Source organism: Arachis ipaensis, chromosome B9 (genome assembly GCF_059453495.1).
Source record: "Arachis ipaensis isolate K30076 ecotype BB chromosome B9, ASM5945349v1, whole genome shotgun sequence".
Taxonomy (NCBI): Eukaryota; Viridiplantae; Streptophyta; class Magnoliopsida; order Fabales; family Fabaceae; genus Arachis; species Arachis ipaensis.
This window is the reverse complement of record NC_142444.1, coordinates 82,908,768-82,926,342: the sequence shown is the minus strand read 5'-3', so window position 1 is coordinate 82,926,342 and position 17,575 is coordinate 82,908,768. Positions and strand designations below refer to the sequence as shown.

General features: G+C 40.5%; 1 non-coding gene across 1 annotated transcript; it reads right to left on the bottom strand.

Moving 5' to 3' along the window:
• Positions 1-365: 365 nt before the first annotated feature.
• LOC148545239 (small nucleolar RNA R71) lies at positions 366-473 on the bottom strand. Its single transcript, XR_015901529.1, has one exon. It is a non-coding gene; the product is annotated as a small nucleolar RNA R71 (small nucleolar RNA).
• Positions 474-17,575: the final 17,102 nt, after the last annotated feature.

Here is a 17,575-nt window from a genome sequence, read left to right as displayed (position 1 = left end):
AGGTGCTTGGTGACTTTACTGCACCTGCTCCCGACTTCTATGGGAGAAGCATCTCAATCCATGCCATTGGAGCAAACAACTTTGAGCTTAAGCCTCAATTAGTTTCTCTAATGCAACAGAATTGCAAGTTCCATGGACTTCCATTGGAAGATCCTCATCAGTTCTTAGCTGAATTCTTGTAAATCTGTGACACTGTCAAGACCAATGGGGTTGACCCTGAAGTCTACAGACTCATGCTTTTTCCTTTTGCTGTAAGAGACAGAGCTAGAACATGGTTGGATTCACAACCTAAAGAAAGCCTGAACTCTTGGGAAAAGCTAGTCAATGCCTTATTGGCAAAGTTCTTTCCACCTCAAAAATTGAGCAAGCTTACAGTGGAAGTCCAAACCTTTAGACAGAAGGAAGGTGAATCCCTCTATGAAGCTTGGGAAAGATACAAGCAATTGATCAGAAGGTGCCCTTCTGACATGCTTTCAGAATGGAGCATCATAGGTATTTTCTATGATGGTCTATTTGAACTATCTAAGATGTCATTGGATAGCTCTGCTAGAGGATCTCTTCATCTGAAGAAGACGCCTGTAGAAGCTCAGGAACTCATTGAAATGGTTGCAAATAACCAATTCATGTACACTTCTGAAAGGAATCCCATGAATAATGGGACAACTCAGAAGAAGGGAGTTCTTGAGATTGATACTCTGAATGCCATATTGGCTCAGAATAAAATATTGACCCAACAAGTCAATATGATTTCTCAGAGTCTGTCTGGAATGCAAACAGCAACAGGCAGTACTAAGGGAGCTTCCTCTGAAGAAGAAGCTTATGATCCTGAGAACCCAGTAATGGAAGAGGTGAATTACATGGGAGAACCCTATGGAAACACCTATAATCTTTCATGGAGAAATCATCCAAATCTCTCATGGAAGGATCAACAGAGACCTCAACAAGGTTTCAACAATAATAATGGTGGAAGAAACAGGTTTAATAATAGCAAGCCTTTTCCATCATCTTCTCAGCACCAGACAGAGAATTCTAAGCAGAGCCACTCTAACTTAGCAGCCATTGTCTCTGATCTAATCAAAACCACTCAAAGTTTCATGACTGAAACAAGGTCCTCCATTAGAAATTTGGAGGCACAAGTGGGTCAGCTGAGTAAAAAAATTACTGAACTCCCTCCTAGTACTCTCCCAAGCAATACAGAAGAGAATCCAAAGAGAGAATGCAAGGCCATAAACACGTCTCACATGATCGAACCTGGAGAGGAGGAAGAGGCAGTGATCTCCACTAAGGAAGACCTTAATGGACGTCCACTAACCTCCATGGAGTTCCCTAATGAGGAACCATGGGAATCTGAGGCTCAGACTGAGACCATAGAGATTCCATTAAATTTACTTTTGCCATTCATGAGCTCTGATGAGTATTCTTCCTCTGAAGAGGATGAAGATGTTACTGAAGAGCAAGTTGCTAAGTACCTTGGAGCAATCATGAAGCTAAATGCCAGGTTATTTGGTAATGAGACTTGGGAGGATGAACCTCCATTGCTCATCAAAGAACTGGATGACTTTACTAGACAGAGATTACCTCTAAAGAGACAAGACCCTGGAAAGTTCTCAATACCTTGTACCATAGGCACCATGACCTTTGAGAAGTCTCTGTGTGACCTGGGATCAAGTATAAACTTTATGCCTCTCTCTGTAATGGAGAAGCTAGGGATCATTGAGGTACAAGCTGCAAGAATCTCACTGAAGATGGCAGACAATTCAAAGAAACAAGCTTATGGACTTGTAGAGGATGTCTTGGTAAAGGTTGAAGACCATTACATCCCTGCTGATTTCATAATCTTAGAGACTGGGAAGTGTATGGATGAATCCATCATCCTTGGCAGACCCTTCCTAGCCACAGCAAAAGCTGTGATTGATGTTGACAGAGGAGAATTGATCATTCAAGTGAATGAAGACTCCCTTGTGTTTAAAGCTCAAGGATATCCCTCTGTAACCATGGAGAGGAAGCATGAAGAGCTTCTCTCAATACAGAGTCAAACAGAGCCCCCACAGTCAAACTCTAAGTTTGGTGTTGGGAGGCCACAACCAAACTTTAAGTTTGGTGTTTAACCCCCACATTCAAACTCTAAGTTTGGTGTTGGGAGGTTCCAACATTGCTCTAAACATCTGTGAGGCTCCATGAGAGCCCACTGTCAAGCTATTGACATTAAAGAAGCGCTTGTTGGGAGGCAACCCAATCTTTAATTATCTATGTTAAATTTCTATTTTCTTTTGTTATTTTATGTTTTCTATAGGTTGATGATCATGTGAAGTCACAAAAATAATTGAAAAAGCAAAAACAAAAGGAAAAACAGAATGAAAAATAGAACACGCTAGAGGAGAAACTTACTAGCGTTTAAACGCCAGTAAGGGTAGCAGAATGGGCGTTAAACGCCCTGTCTGGCACCATTCTGGGCGTTTAACGCCAGGAATGGGCAAGAAGCTGGTGTTAAACGCTAGAAATGGGCAGCAGCCTGGCGTTTAACGCCAGGATTGGCAGAAAGGGGCATTTTTGCACGCCACTTGGTGCAGGGATGAGATATCCTTGACACCTCAGGATCTATAGACCCAACATGATCCCCACCTACCCCACCTCTCTCTTTCTTCTTCACCCATTCACCAATCACCTCAATACCACTTCCCCAAAAACCCTTCACCTATCAAATCCCACCCTCTTCTCCATAAACCCTTCACCAATCCACATCCATCCTTCATAAAACCTCACCTACCTCCCCATTCAAATTCAAACCACTTTCCCTCCCAAACCCACCCTATATGGCCGAACTATACCCCCTTCTCCACTCCTATATAAACCCATCTTCACTCCTTCATTTTCACACAACCTAAACACTACTTCTCCCCCTTGGCCGAAACACAACGCCCCCTCCATCTCCTCTATTTCTTCTTCTTCTACCCACTTCTTTCTTCTTTTCCTCGAGGACGAGCAACCTTCTAAGTTTGGTGTGGTAAAAGCTAAAGCTTTTTTGTTTTTTCATAATCATTAATGGCACCAAAGGCCGGAGAAAACTCTAGAAAGAGGAAAGAGAAGGCAAAAGCTTCCACCTCCGAGTCATGGGAGATGGAGAGATTCCTCTCAAGGGTGCATCAAGACCACTTCTATGAAGTTGTGGCCAAGAAGAAGATGATCCCCGAGGTCCCTTTTAAGCTCAAAAAGGGCGAATATCCGGAGATCCGACATGAGATCCGAAGAAGAGGTTGGAAAGTTCTCACCAACCCCATTCAACAAGTCGGAATCTTAATGGTTCAAGAGTTCTATGCCAATGCATAGATCACCAAGAACCATGATCAAAGTGTGAACCTGGATCTTAAGAATTGGCTTACAATGGTCCGGGGGAAATACTTAGATTTTAGTCCGAAAAATGTAAGTGTGGCATTCAACTTGCCCATGATGCAAGGAGATGCACACCCATACACTAGAAGGGTCAACTTTGATCAAAGACTGGACCAATTCCTCATGGACATATGTGAAGAAGGCGCTCAATGGGAGAGAGATTCAGGAGGGAAGCCGGTTCAACTAAGAAGGCATGACCTCAAGCCCGTGGCTAGGGGATGGTTGGAGTTCATCCAACGCTCAATCATTCCTACTAGCAACTGATATGAAGTTACTATAGACCGGGCTATCATGATTCATAGCATCATGATTAGAGAGGAAGTAGAAGTTCATGAGGTTATATCCCAAGAACTCTACAAGGTGGCGGACAAGTCCTCTACTATGGCAAGGTTAGCCTTCCCTCACCTCATTTGTCACCTCTGCAATTCAGCTGGAATTGACAAAGAGGAAGACATCCTCATTGATGAGGACAAGCCCATAACTAAGAAAAGGATGGAGCAAGTGAGAGAACCTCACCAAGAGCATGAGGAAACTCCTCATCATGAAATCCCTGAGATGCCTCAAGGGATGCATTTTCCTCCACAAAACTATTGGGAGCAAATCAACACCTCCCTAGGAGAATTAAGTTCCAACATGGGACAACTAAGGGTGGAGCACCAAGAGCATTCCATCCTCCTCCATAAAATTAGAGAAGACCAAAGAAGCATGAGAGAGGAACAACAAAGGCAAGGAAGAGACATTGAGGAGCTCAAGCACTCCATAAGATCTTCAAGAGGAAGAACAAGCCGCCATCACTAAGGTGGACCCGTTCTTTAATTTCCTTGTTCTTTATTTTCTATTTTTTGAAAATTGTGCTTTATGTTTATTTATGTTTGTGACTTTATTACATAATCATTAGTGTCTTAGTGTCTATGCCTTAAAGCTATGAAAATGAATCCATCACCTTTCTTAAGTGAAAAATGTTTTTAATTGAAAAAGAAAAAGAAGTGCATGAATTTCAAATTTTAAAACAGTTTAATTATTTTGATGTGGTGGCAATACTATTGTTTTTCTGAATAAATGCTTGAACAGTGCATATTTTTGAATTTGTTGTTTAAAGAATGTTAAAATTGTTGGCTCTTGAAAGAATGATGGGAAAAGGAAAAATGTTATCTGATGATCTGAAAAATCATAAAATTGATTCTTGAAGCAAGAAAAAGCAATGAAAAGCTTGTAGAAAAAAAAAAGAGAGAAAAGAAAAAGAAAGAAAAAGAAAAGCAAGCAGAAAAAGCCAATACCCCTTTAAACCAAAAGGCAAGGGTGATAAAAAGGATCCAAGGCTTTGAGCATCAGTGGATAGGAGGGCCCACAGGAATAAAATCTTGGCCTAAGCGGCTAAACCAAGCTGTCCCTAACCATGTGCATGTGGCGTGAAGGTGTCAAGTGAAAACTTGAGACAGAGGGTTAAAGTCGTGGTCCAAAAGCAAAAAGAGTGTGCTTAAGAGCTCTGGACACCTCTAATTGGGGACTCTAGCAAAGCTGAGTCACAATCTGAAAATGTTCACCCAGTTATGTGTATGTGGCATTTATGTATCCGGTGGTAATACTGGAAAACAAAATGCTTAGGGTCACGGCCAAGACTCATAAAGTAGCTGTGTTCAAGAATCAACATACTTAACTAGGAGAATCAATAACACTATCTGGATTCTGAGTTCCTATAGAAGCCAATCCTTCTAAACTTCAAGGGATAAAGTGAGATGCCAAAACTGTTCAGAAGCAAAAAGCTAAAAGCCCCGCTCATCTAATTAATACTGATCTTCATAGATGTTTTTGGAATTCATTGTACATTCTATTCTTTTTATCCTATATGATCTTCAGTTGCTTGGGGACAGGCAACAATTTAAGTTTGGTGTTGTGATGAGCGGATAATTTATACGCTTTTTGCCATTATTTTTAGTATGTTTTTAGTATATTTTAGTTAGTTTTTATTATGTTTTTATTAGTTTTTAAATAAAAATCACTCTTCTAGACTTTACTATGAGTTTGTGTGTTTTACTGTGATTTCAGGTATTTTCTAGCTGAAATTGAGGGACCTGAGCAAAAATCTGATTCAGAGGCTGAAAAAGGACTGTAGATGCTGTTGGATTCTGACCTCCCTGCACTCAAAGTAGATTTTCTGGAACTACAGAAGCCCAATTGGCGCGCTCTCAATTGCGTTGGAAATTAGACATCCTGGGATTTCCACAAATATATAATAGTCCATACTTTGCCCAAGATTTGATGGCCCAAACAGGCATTCCAAGTCAGCTCAACAATTCTGGCGTTTAACTCCAAAACTGGCACAAAAGCTGGAGTTAAACGCCCAAACTGGCACAAAAGCTGGCGTTTAACTCCAAGAAAAGTCTCTACACATGGAAGCTTCAATGCTCAGCCCAAGCACAAACCAGGTGGGCCCGGAAGAAGATTTATGCATTAATTACTCATTTCTGTAACCTTAGGCTACTAGTTCTCTATAAATAGGACCTTTTGATATTGTATTTTCATCTCTGGACACATCTTTGGACATTTAGTCCCTAGACCTTGGAGGCTGGCCATTCGGCCATGCTTACACCATTATCACTTTTGTATTTTCAACGGTGGAGTTTCTACACACCGTAGATTAAGGTGTGGAGCTCTGCTGTCCTTCATGAATTAATACAAAGTACTACTGTTTTTCTATTCAACTCAAGTCTATTTCTTCTCCAAGATATTCATTCGCACCCAAGAACATGATGAATGTGATGATTATGTGACACTCATCACCATTCTCACCTATGAACGCGTGACTGACAACCACTTCTGTTCTACATGCAAACAAGCTTGAATGTGTATCTCTTGGGTTTTTAATCTAAGATTAGAACCTTCGTGGTATAGGCTAGAATTATTGGCGGCCATTCCCGAGATCCGGAACGTCTAAACCTTGTCTGTGGTATTCTGAGTAGGATCTAGGAAGGGATGACTGTGACGAGCTTCAAACTCGCGATTGTTGGGCGTGTGACAGACGCAAAAGGATCAATGGATCCTATTCCAACATGATCGAGAACCGACAGATGATTAGCCCTGCGGTGACAGTGTGCGTAGAACATTTTCACTGAGAGGACGGGAAATAGCCATTGACAACAGTGATGCCCAACATAAAGCTTGCCATGGAAAGGAGTATGAATGATTGGAAGAAGGCAATAGGAAAGCAGAGGTTTAGGAGGAACAAAGCATCTTCATACGCTTATCTGAAAATTCCAACCAAAGAATTACATAAGTATCTCTATCCTTATTTTATGTTTTATTTATCTTTTAATTATCAATTCTCCATCACCATTTGAATTCGCCTGACTGAGATTTACAAGGTGACTATAGCTTGCTTCAAGCCGACAGTCTCCGTGGGATCGACCCTTACTCATGTAAGGTATTACTTGGACGACCCAGTGCACTTGCTGGTTAGTTGTGCGGAATTGTGACAAAGTGTGATTCACATTTGAGAGCTCCAAGTCCTTTGGCGCCATTGTTGATGATCACGATTTCGTGCACCAATAGCACTGCACTCCTCAGTTAGTATTATGGTTTCTTTCTCTCCCAAGTTCCTCTTTCTTGTCATGAGCTTTTTTAAAAATTTGGCATAGAGGGGCATTTGCTCTAATGCCTCAGCAAAGGGTATGTTAATCTAGAGCTTCTTGAAGATTTCTAGGAACCTGGAGAACTGGTTGTCTTTTCCATCCTTTCTTAGCCTTTATGGATAGGGTGCTTGTGGCACATAAGGCTTTAGGACTGGCTTTGATGAGGATGGTGCAGGGGTCTCTTCTTCTTTCGTGTTTTCAGGTTCCTTTGTAGCTTCTTTTTCTTGATTGCTCTGATTTGGGGATGCTTCTTCTACAACTTTTCTACTTCTAAGTGTGATGGCTTTGCATTCCCCTCTTGGGTTGGCCATGGTATCACTGAGAAATGTATATGTGGGCATTACAATTTGCTTAGATAAGCTCGCTAATTGTGCTTCCAACTTTTAAATTGCTACGCCCTGATTCCTTATGTTTGATCTGCACTCTTCTTGGTTGGCATCCGTCTTCCTTTCAGCCTGTATTTGTCTCTCCAAAACATTGGAAATAGCCCCTGTCAGCTGTGATGACATCTGTGCTATTGCAGTCTCCACTCTTTCAAAATTTCTCCTGATTTCACATGGTTACATGGTTGAGGTTGATGTGTCTTGGTGGTGGTTGTTGTGCATTTGTTGGGTGGAGTGATATGATATATTTTGTGAATTATGGTGATGATAAGTCATCTTATGCTAGCTTTTCAAGCAATTTTCACTTGTTTCATTAGGTTTTATGCACTTTCTTACATTGTAAGTAAGTAATTTGGAGTGGAATTGCATGGTTTTGTTAAATCAATCAACCACACTTTAATTGATACAAAATCATGAGGTTTAAGCTAAAATTAATTGAATTATGAATGAACTTTAAACCTTGTGAATTTGGTGATACTTTGATTGGTTGTTTTGATTACTTGTAGGTGAAGAAAAGAAAAAAATAAGAAAAGCGTGGCCTAAGGAGCGTGCCCCAAAGGAAACAAGAAGCGTAGCCAAAGGAGAAGAGAAAGCATGGCATCATTGAGAAAGAAGGAAAGCTAGGTTGGGTGAGTGAACCGAGCTTCACAAAGAACAAAAGGAGGAAGCAAGGCACAAAGCTCAGTTAACTTAATGAACTGAGCATCAAAGAAAGCAAGGCAAGGACATAAAGCTCAGTTCACTAAGTGAGCTTTATCGGGTTCCTTCAAGAATAAATTCAAAGAAAAATTCCAAGGAATGAAGCCACCAAGTTTCGAACTCATGACCCAAGGGAAGTAAGGAACGCTCCTTGCAAGGAAAACAAGAAAAATTGGCCAAAAAGCCTTCCCCAAGGTTCGAACAAGGAACCTCACGCTACCAAGCTTGCAAGGAAAATAAGCCAAAATGATTTGGCAAGGATTCAAACCTGGGAGCTCCATGGAGAACAAGGGAGGAGCACTACTCTTTGTGCAAAGAAAGTGAGCCAAAATGGCTCCCCCAAGGTTCGAACTAGGGAGCCTCATGAAAGGTAAGGAAGGAGCACTCCACTATTCCAAAGAAATCATCACTAATTTGCTTCGACCAAGGATCGAACTTGGAAGCATGAAGCCCGCAACCAGGCGCTACAATGGGAGCTCAGTTTGCTTTCCCAACTAAGCGCTACTCTCCCCCACTCCCCACACATTGGCATGCTAGGAAGCACAGCAAGGAGCTTATCATGCGCAATAAAATTGCAAGCCAAGGGGGCTAGAACGTGCGCTGGACACACCCAAGGCAAGACATAGAGCTCAGTTCAATTTTCTAACTGAGCTCTATTGAAGTGCAACATTAACAAGGCTGGACGCGCACAAATTGGGCGAGCAAAAGACAAGTTTGGGCACTCAGTTTGGTTTTCCAACTGAGCCGTGCCTGGGAGTGCACCATGACTCAATTTTGAGTCCAAAAATGAAATAAAATCCAATTCTTCACAAAATTAAAAAGCCCACTCTAAATTCTAAAATCCAAAAATAGGAAGTGTATAAATAGAAGCTAGTTTGAGTTAGAGAGGACCTTCTTTTAATTTTTTTAACTAATCTTTTTGCTTACTTTGGAATTTCCAATTTTCTAGCTTTGGGAGTTTGGGAATTGGGAAGGAGAATTGATCTCTCTTCTTCTTTGTTCTTGCTTCTGCATTTTCTACTCTTTGTTTGGAGTCTTGGGTGAAGAATTGAAGAAATTCTGTTTCAATCTCACCTTGAGATCTCTTTCTGTTTATTTTACTGCATAATTGAAGGAATTGTGATTTGGATCTAAGTTTCCCTACTGTTTTCATCTTTACTTCTTCTGCAAGCTGTCTTTTATTTTTCTGCAATTATTTTCTTGTTGGATCAAGGAAGGACTTGAGATCTAGACTTGTTTTCTAGTCTCCTCCACCCCTGAGATCTTAAATTTCCCTTTTGCTATTACAATTTAGCTGTATTTTGCTTTCTGTTTGGTTTCTTAAGCAATTCTTCCTTTCTTGTTTAGATCTACTGCATCTAAATTCACCTTCTACTGCTTTATTAATTGTTATTTACTTTTGCTTGTTTAACTTCTGCAATCCCAGTGCCCAAGTCCTTTTATGATTCAAGCCATTTACATTTCTTGCACTTTAAGTTTCAGTTATTTACATTTCTTGCAATCTAAGTTTCGGCAATTTATATTACTTGCACCTTAAGATTAAGCTCTTTTAATTCTTCTGCACTTTAAATTCTTGTCAATTATCCCTCTCCCTTTAAATTTCATGCAATTTAGCTTCTGTTGGATACAAATCACTCAAATCAACACTTGTTCGCTTGACTAAATCAACCACCTAACTAAAATTGCTCAATCCTTCAATCCCTGTGGGATCGACCTCACTCATGTGAGTTATTATTACTTGATGCGACCTGGTACACTTGCCGGTGAGTTTTGTGTTGGATCGTTTTCCACACATCAAATTTTTGGCACTATTACCGGGGATTGATTAGATTGACAATGATTAAATGAGGAGGTGATCTAGATTAAGCAATTTTTCTTTATTTTTTCCAAACACATTAAGTGTTCGAAATTTTGCCTAAGCTAACCAAAACTTCACTCTAGCAATGGATTGAAGTGTTACTGTTTTTCTGGTTTTGTGTAATTTTCTTTGTTTTAGTTGTATGTCAGGAATAAGGGGAGCTGTACCCACCTTTTGTGAACAAGATGAAAGAACCCTCAGGAGATTAAGAAGAGCAGAAAGAGGGAAAGGCATTGTTGGAGAAGAGGATTCAGAAGAAGAATTCCAAGATATGGAGGAACACTCAACAAACCCAACAAATCCACCAGGAGGAGCAGCCAACAACAACAATCCACCACAGAGAAGAGTTTTGGCTTCCTATACATTTGCAAATCCTAGACATTGTGGAAGTAGCATTCTTACCCCAAATGTTAATGCAAACAACTTTGAACTGAAGCCACAACTTATCACCTTGGTTCAAAACAACTGCTCCTATGGAGGAGGACCACTTGAAGATCCAAACCAACACTTAACTACTTTCCTCAGGATTTGTGACACTGTCAAAACCAATGGTGTGCATCCTGACAGCTACAAGCTGCTATTATTTCCATTTTCCCTCAGAGACAAAGCTACTCAATGGTTGGAATCCTTCCCAAGAGACAGCATCAACAATTGGAAAGATCTAGTGAGCAAATTCTTAACCAAATTTTACCCGCCTCAAAGGATTATCAGGTTGAAGACTGAAGTACAAACATTCACACAAATGGATACTAAACCCATCTATGAGGCATGGGAGAGATACAAGGCTCTAATCAGGAAGTGTCCTCCTGAAATGTTCAATGAATAGGACATATTGCATAATTTTTATGAAGGCTTAACATTGAAATCTCAAGAAGCTTTGGCTTACTCAGTAGGGGGCTCTTTACAATTGATGAAGACTGCAGAGGAGGCCCAAAATCTCATTGATATGGTGGCTAACAACCAGTATTTCTTTGCTCACCAAAGGCAACGCCAACCATCACAAAGGAAAGGAGTGATGGAGTTGGAAGGAGTGGACTCAATCCTAGCTCAAAACAAAATGATGCAGTAGCAAATTCAACAACAATTTGAGCAAATGGCCAAAAGGATTGATAGCCTCCAAGTTGCAGCAGTCAACACAAGCCAGCCATCAACCACATGGGGGCAAGGTGAAGAAGCTTGTGAAGACCAACAACAGGAACAAGTGAATTACATGCACAATCATGGCTCTGGACACAATGAGGTTTATGGTGACACTTACAACCCCTCCTGGAAGAACCATCCCAACCTCAGATGGGGAGACAATCACACTCAGACTCAACAGCCATGGCAAAGGAACTCAAACCAAAACAGTTGGAAAAACACAAACCACAACAAACAGCAGAATAACAACCAAAACACATACAGAAAACCACAAAACACTTACCCCAACTCTAACCATCATCCATCCAATAACCAAGCCACCAATCAAAACAACTACCATCAACCCTCAACATCTCACAACCCACCAATTTCACAAGACTCTCAGAGGATCACCAACTTGGAGATCTTAATAGAGAAAATGATGAAGCACCAAGAGATGACAACTAAAAATCAGGAAGCTTCCATGAAGAATATGGAGAGGCAGATTGGGCAGCTTTCCAAGCAAATTGCCATTGAGAGACCATCAAGCTCATTGCCAAGCGACACCATTCCTAATCCAAAAGAGGAATGCAAAGCCATACAGCTGAGGAGTGGGAAGATCTTGGTGAAAGATGAAGGAGCAACCAAGAAGCCACAGGAAAATGACAAGAAGCAAGTTGAAAAAGAGGAAGACAATGATAAGGATGTAACAGCAAGCAAGCAAACTTCAAAGCAGGCTCAAGAAAAGGAAGACCAGCCACAAATTTCAAGAAAAGGGAAGGAAGCAATTGAGGAACCAACCAATGAACAAAGGTATGGAATAAACTTCACACCTCCATTGCCATATCCCCAAAGGTTCAACAAGGAGACTAAGGACTAACACTTCCCTAAATTTCTTGAAGTCTTCAAGAAATTGGAGATAAACATTCCACTTGCTGAGGCACTAGAGCAAATGCCCCTATATGTAAAGTTATTAAAAGAGCTCATCAACAAGAAGAGAAGCTGGCAAGAGAAGGAGACCATTATGCTCATTGAAGAATGTAGTGCTGTGATCCAAAGGGGTATCCCACCAAAGCTCAAAGATCCAGGGAGTTTTGTGGTTTCATGCACCATAGGCAAGATAACATTGGAAAATGCTCTATGCGATTTAGGTGCCAGTATAAACTTGATGCCCCTCTCAATAATGAGAAAGCTTGCTATAGAAGAAATCAAACCTACTAAGATGTCACTAGTGATGGCTGATAGATCAATCAAGACACCCAATGGAATTGTGAAAAATTTACTAGTGAAGGTTGGAGAGTTTATCTTTCCTGCAGACTTTGTGATCCTGGACACAGAAGGGGAGGGAAACAACTCAATCATCTTGGAAAGACCATTTCTAGCTACAGCAAGAACCACTATTGATGTAGAGAAGGGAGAAATGACCTTCAGGGTGCATAATGAGCAAATGGTCATCAACGTCTTCAAATCAATGCAACATCCCTCTGAGCAAGAAAGTTACATGAAGGTGGATGTGATAGAAAGCTTGGTAGAAGAAATGTTTGAGGACAACTATAAAGAGCACCAGGAGGAGCAAGAAGAGGAAGTGGTAGAATTATCCATTGAAGACAAGGAAGAGGATAAGCCAAAACAGGAGTTGAAGCCTCTCCCTCCTCACCTCAAATATGTATTTCTTGGGGAAGCAGAAGCCTTGCCAGTAATCATAAACTCCTCCTTGAACATGGAAGAGGAAACAAAGTTGATTGAAGTATTAAAGGGTCACAAAATAGCCTTGGATTGGACAATTGAGGATATCAAAGGCATCAGCCCTGCTATCTGTATGCACAAAATTTTATTGGAAGAAGAGTTAAAATCTGTGGTTTAACCTCAGAGAAGACTGATAAACCCATATTTTATGATAAATATTGTGCTCAATTTAAGTGATTTATTCAACCCTTCACCCAGTTATTCATGTAAATTGCATGGTTTCACTTTCCCTTCCTTATTATGTGATATATGTGAAATACATGTTTCCTATGCTTTGAAATTATCTATTTTTAATTACCCTTTATTACCATTCGATGCCGTGATTTGTGTGTTGAGAAGTTTCAGATCTTCTAAGGTAGGAATGACTTAAAGGATGGAAAGGAAACATACAAAAATTGAAGGAAAGCACAAAATGGAGTTTTTGAAGGAACTGGCGGCGACGCGAACGCATGGACGACACGGTCGCATGCCCAGCGCGAAAAGGCAGCGACGCCAACGCGTGACTGATGTGAACGCGCGCCATGAGCAGAACACAAATGACGCGTACGCGTGACCGAAGCGAACGCGTGACAAGGAAAACTCCAGATGACGCGACCGCGTGACCCAAGCGGACGCGTGACAGACGCCACACACCAGAAATTACAAAAAACGCTCCCAGCAACTTCTGAAACCCTTTTTGGCCCAGATCCAAGTCTAGAAGGCACAGATTAGAGGTTATAAAGTGGGGGAATGCATCCATTCATTAGGATGTCTTCAATTATTCACTTTTCATAGTTTAGATGTAGTTTTTAGATAGAGAGGTTCTCTCCTCTCTCTTAGGTTTTTAGGATTGGGATTCCTCTTAAAAGATTTAGAATTTCAACTCTTCATCAGGTTCAATATTCCTTTTACCTTATATTTCTCTTTTACTTTCAAATATTTTAATGCTATCCTTTAATTACTTATGTTGCCAGATTGGCTTATGAACTCTTTATGTTTAAATTAATTTTCTCTTATTAAGGCAATTGAGGTATTTCAGATCGTTGATTCTTATTTAGCTTTTTATGTTATTGGCTTTAATTGATTAACTGGAAGCTCTTGAGTTATCAACTATCTGTGATTGGTTGTTATGTCGGCTAAATTGACTGGTATTCCACTAACTCTAGTCTTTCCTTAGGAGTTGGCTAGGACTTGGGAATCTAACTAATTAGTTCAGTTGACTTTCCCTTGCTTTCATAAGGGTTAACAAAGTGGGATTAACTTCCATTCTCATAGGAGTAACTAGGATAGGACTTCCGAATTTTCATACCTTGCCAAGAGTTTATTTTACAGTTATTTATTTATTTTATTTTTCATTTAAATTACTTGTTTCTTACTTTCAAAACCCCCAATTTACAAAACTCATAACCAATAATAAGAACACCTCCCTACAGTTCCTTGAGAAGACGACCCGAGGTTTAAATACTTCGGTTATCAATTTTAAAGGGGTTTGTTACTTGTGACAACCAAAACTTTTGTAAGAAAGGACTTTTGTTGGTTTAGAAGCTATACCTGCTACGAGGATTTATCTGCGAATTTCTAAACTACGCAAAAGTTCTCTCTTCAAAATGGCGCTGTTGCCGGAAAATTGCAAACGTGTGCCCTATTATTGGTTATTGTAAATACTTTTCTTTTACTTGTTTATTTGTTTTTGTTTTCTCCTTTTATTTCCATTAGCTACTATGAATTCTCACCCCTCTCACTTTGAGTTTGGTTCTAATATTGTTGAAGGGAACGGAAGTTATAGCAGGAACATGCATCAAGGTCAGAGCAATCAAAGATGGATAGAGCCAAGAGGATCTGATCAACCCTTTAGGCAACAACACCCTCCAAGATATCATGGGCAAGGACCACTCTACAATGCATACCAAGCTGATAGATATGGTGGACCCCCTTGTAATCACCAACAAGCCACACCCTATGCCTATATACCATCCTCTCAACGTAGCTTTGAACCACCACACTCACAAGTTTCTTTTCACCACTCACCACCGTATGATCATTATTTACCCCAATTTCAATCCAATCACTCCCTAACACTACCACTTCCCTATGTCCCATGTCCATATCCATCACCTCAAGAATCACAGGCTCGCCTCAAGGAAAAAGTAGATCAACTTCATACAACCCTTCATCAGCTGGAGCAAGAAATACATCAATTATCTTCCAGACGTTTAGACACTCAAAGAACTCCAATAGCTTTATGTGGAGAATTTAAGGACAAACGTAGCATGAAGGAGACACTAGAAACCCTAGTGAGCAATAATGAGCATAACTTTGTTCTGGAACAATTGGAGGAAGCTCAAATTATCCAAAAAGAAGAAGTACTGATTGAAGGTTTAGGAGATGCTGAACCTCCATGGGAATCCAGAGTTGTGAAAAATTCCATCAAGGACGTTACAATTGATGCTAAGGAGGATAGTGCACAACCCCCAAAGCAGGTATTTCATGAAGAACTAGACGGAATAACCCAATACGCAAGTTTCCTTGATGATTATAGTCTCAAGTCAAGTTCTCCTAGTAATGAACTCGCATCCGCACGTGAATTCTCTGAGATTGAAGAACCTTATCCAAGTGAATACGAAGATGATGTTGAGGTAGATTTTTCTCAACCTCCAACTTATGACTTGAGTGATGCGGAAGATATCAAAGACTTTGATCAAGACGTGGTTGCATTTGAAGAAGTTTGCAAAGAAGTGGAGGAATTCGTAGAAGATTACAAGGGAGTAGAACTTACAGAACCACTGGAAACACCTATCCCAAGGCCATTACCACCTAATACAAGCTTCAAGTGGGTACAATCCTTAACCTTTATCTTTACTTTTCCACTTGAATATGGTTTTCTTGAAATAGATGGCCAGCTTAGAGCTCTCTGCGGCTTTAAGAGTAAGAGGGAAATGGCTCATACTCAGAGCTGGTATACAAGATTCAATAAGGTTCAACGTTTCAATTCGAAGTGCAAGGATTGGTATCAAGTTCAATTGAATGGGTCACGGAAGACGTTTGGTCATCTTGGTGAGAATACAATTTCTAAACCGCCTGGATGGAAGCATATAGATCAAGACAAAGGCGGATTTAAAAGCAAAGTTTGGGATCCTAGAATCTATTTTGACATTCGTCACCCCAGAAACTTGAGAAGCTGTTTGAAGCTGCTCAAAGGCTTCACATGCCTAGTTTGGGACCCCGGAGGCTGTTGGCATTCCAAACATTGGTGGAGATTTCTGGATGAATTTAAGCATAAGCCACCATAACAGGAAGCTCATCCAATGTCCAACTTAAGGACTTTAACTAAAAGTGCTAGGTGGGAGACAACCCACCATGGTATGGTTGTTTCTTTTTCAATTTTTATTTCGTACTGTTTGATTTTATGTTATATTATTTTTATCGAACCTGGATGTTATTCATAGCATTTGCATTAGCATTTCATACTGCATAATTGCATACCTGCATATATAAAAAAAAAGAGAGGCGTGCGACGCAACCGCACTGCTAACACGTTCGAGTCAGATGCGAAAACCACCTCCCACGCGTCCGCGTCAATCACGCAAACGCGTGATCTGGAAATTGGCGTAAAAATCCAATGCCCAGAAATCTAGGCTGAAATCGTGCGGCTGGTGTGCGTTTAGCACAAAACGGCCCACGCGTTCGCGTCCCTGACGCGAACGCGTCACTTGCAAAACACCCATTGATAAACCACTATTTCATGGTTTATATTGTGTCTTATTTGTGTGGTTTTATCATGATCTTTGCCCACTTATTCATTAAATAAGCATGTATTTATATTTCCTTCCTAAAGATGTTTTATGGTTGAAAACTTGCTTCCTAGAGACTTTTAATTATGTATTTTATTTCTCCCTTATTCCATTCGATGCCGTGATCTGTGCGTTAAGTGTTTCAGGCTTTATAGGGCATGAATGAGTTGGAGTTTGGAAGGGAAGCCTGCAAAAATGGAAGGAACACAAGAAATTGAGGAGATGACCAGCGAGAAGCGACGCAGCCGCATGGATGATGCGACCGCGCGGAAGAGAGTAATTTGCAGCGACGCGGCCGCATGGACAACGCGTCCGCATGGCAAAGTAGAAACGTGAATGACGCGTCCGCATGAGCGACGCGATCGCGTGACGTGCGCGATCTGCATAATCTACAGAATTCGCTTGGGGCGATTTTGGGCCCTATTTTGACCCAGTTTTCGGCCCAGAACAGCAGACTAGAGCCAGAGAACATGCAGAAACCAGGAACGACATTTATTCCGCATAGTTTTAGTTTTTAGATCTAGTTTTACTCCTCCTCTAGGTTTTCTCTCTACACATTCATAGTTTTAGGATAGGTTAATTTCATTGTTTTTGCATTGGGATATTGAGAAGAGTTATTTGCCTCATCAAGACTTCGACATTCTAGTTCGTTCTCTTCACTTGTCTCTTACTCTTCCATATTCCTTAATTTTACTTGATTTCACTATTGGATTATTTTAGCTTTTATTAATATAAGAATCAATTTTGCTTTTAATTAATCTTTTCATCATTACTTATCATGTCTTTCTTTAATTCCTACGTTGATGTTATGAATTTTACATTTACAATGAGTGAGTAGTTCCCTAACTTGATGGGGAGTTGATTGAAAGGAACCCTTGAGCGGAATGTTCAAGAGAAAGGTTATAATTGAGTTTATTGTTGGCTTGCTCTCTAGTTCCTAACACCAATCCTCCCAAGAGTGGATTGGAAATTGTGGATAGA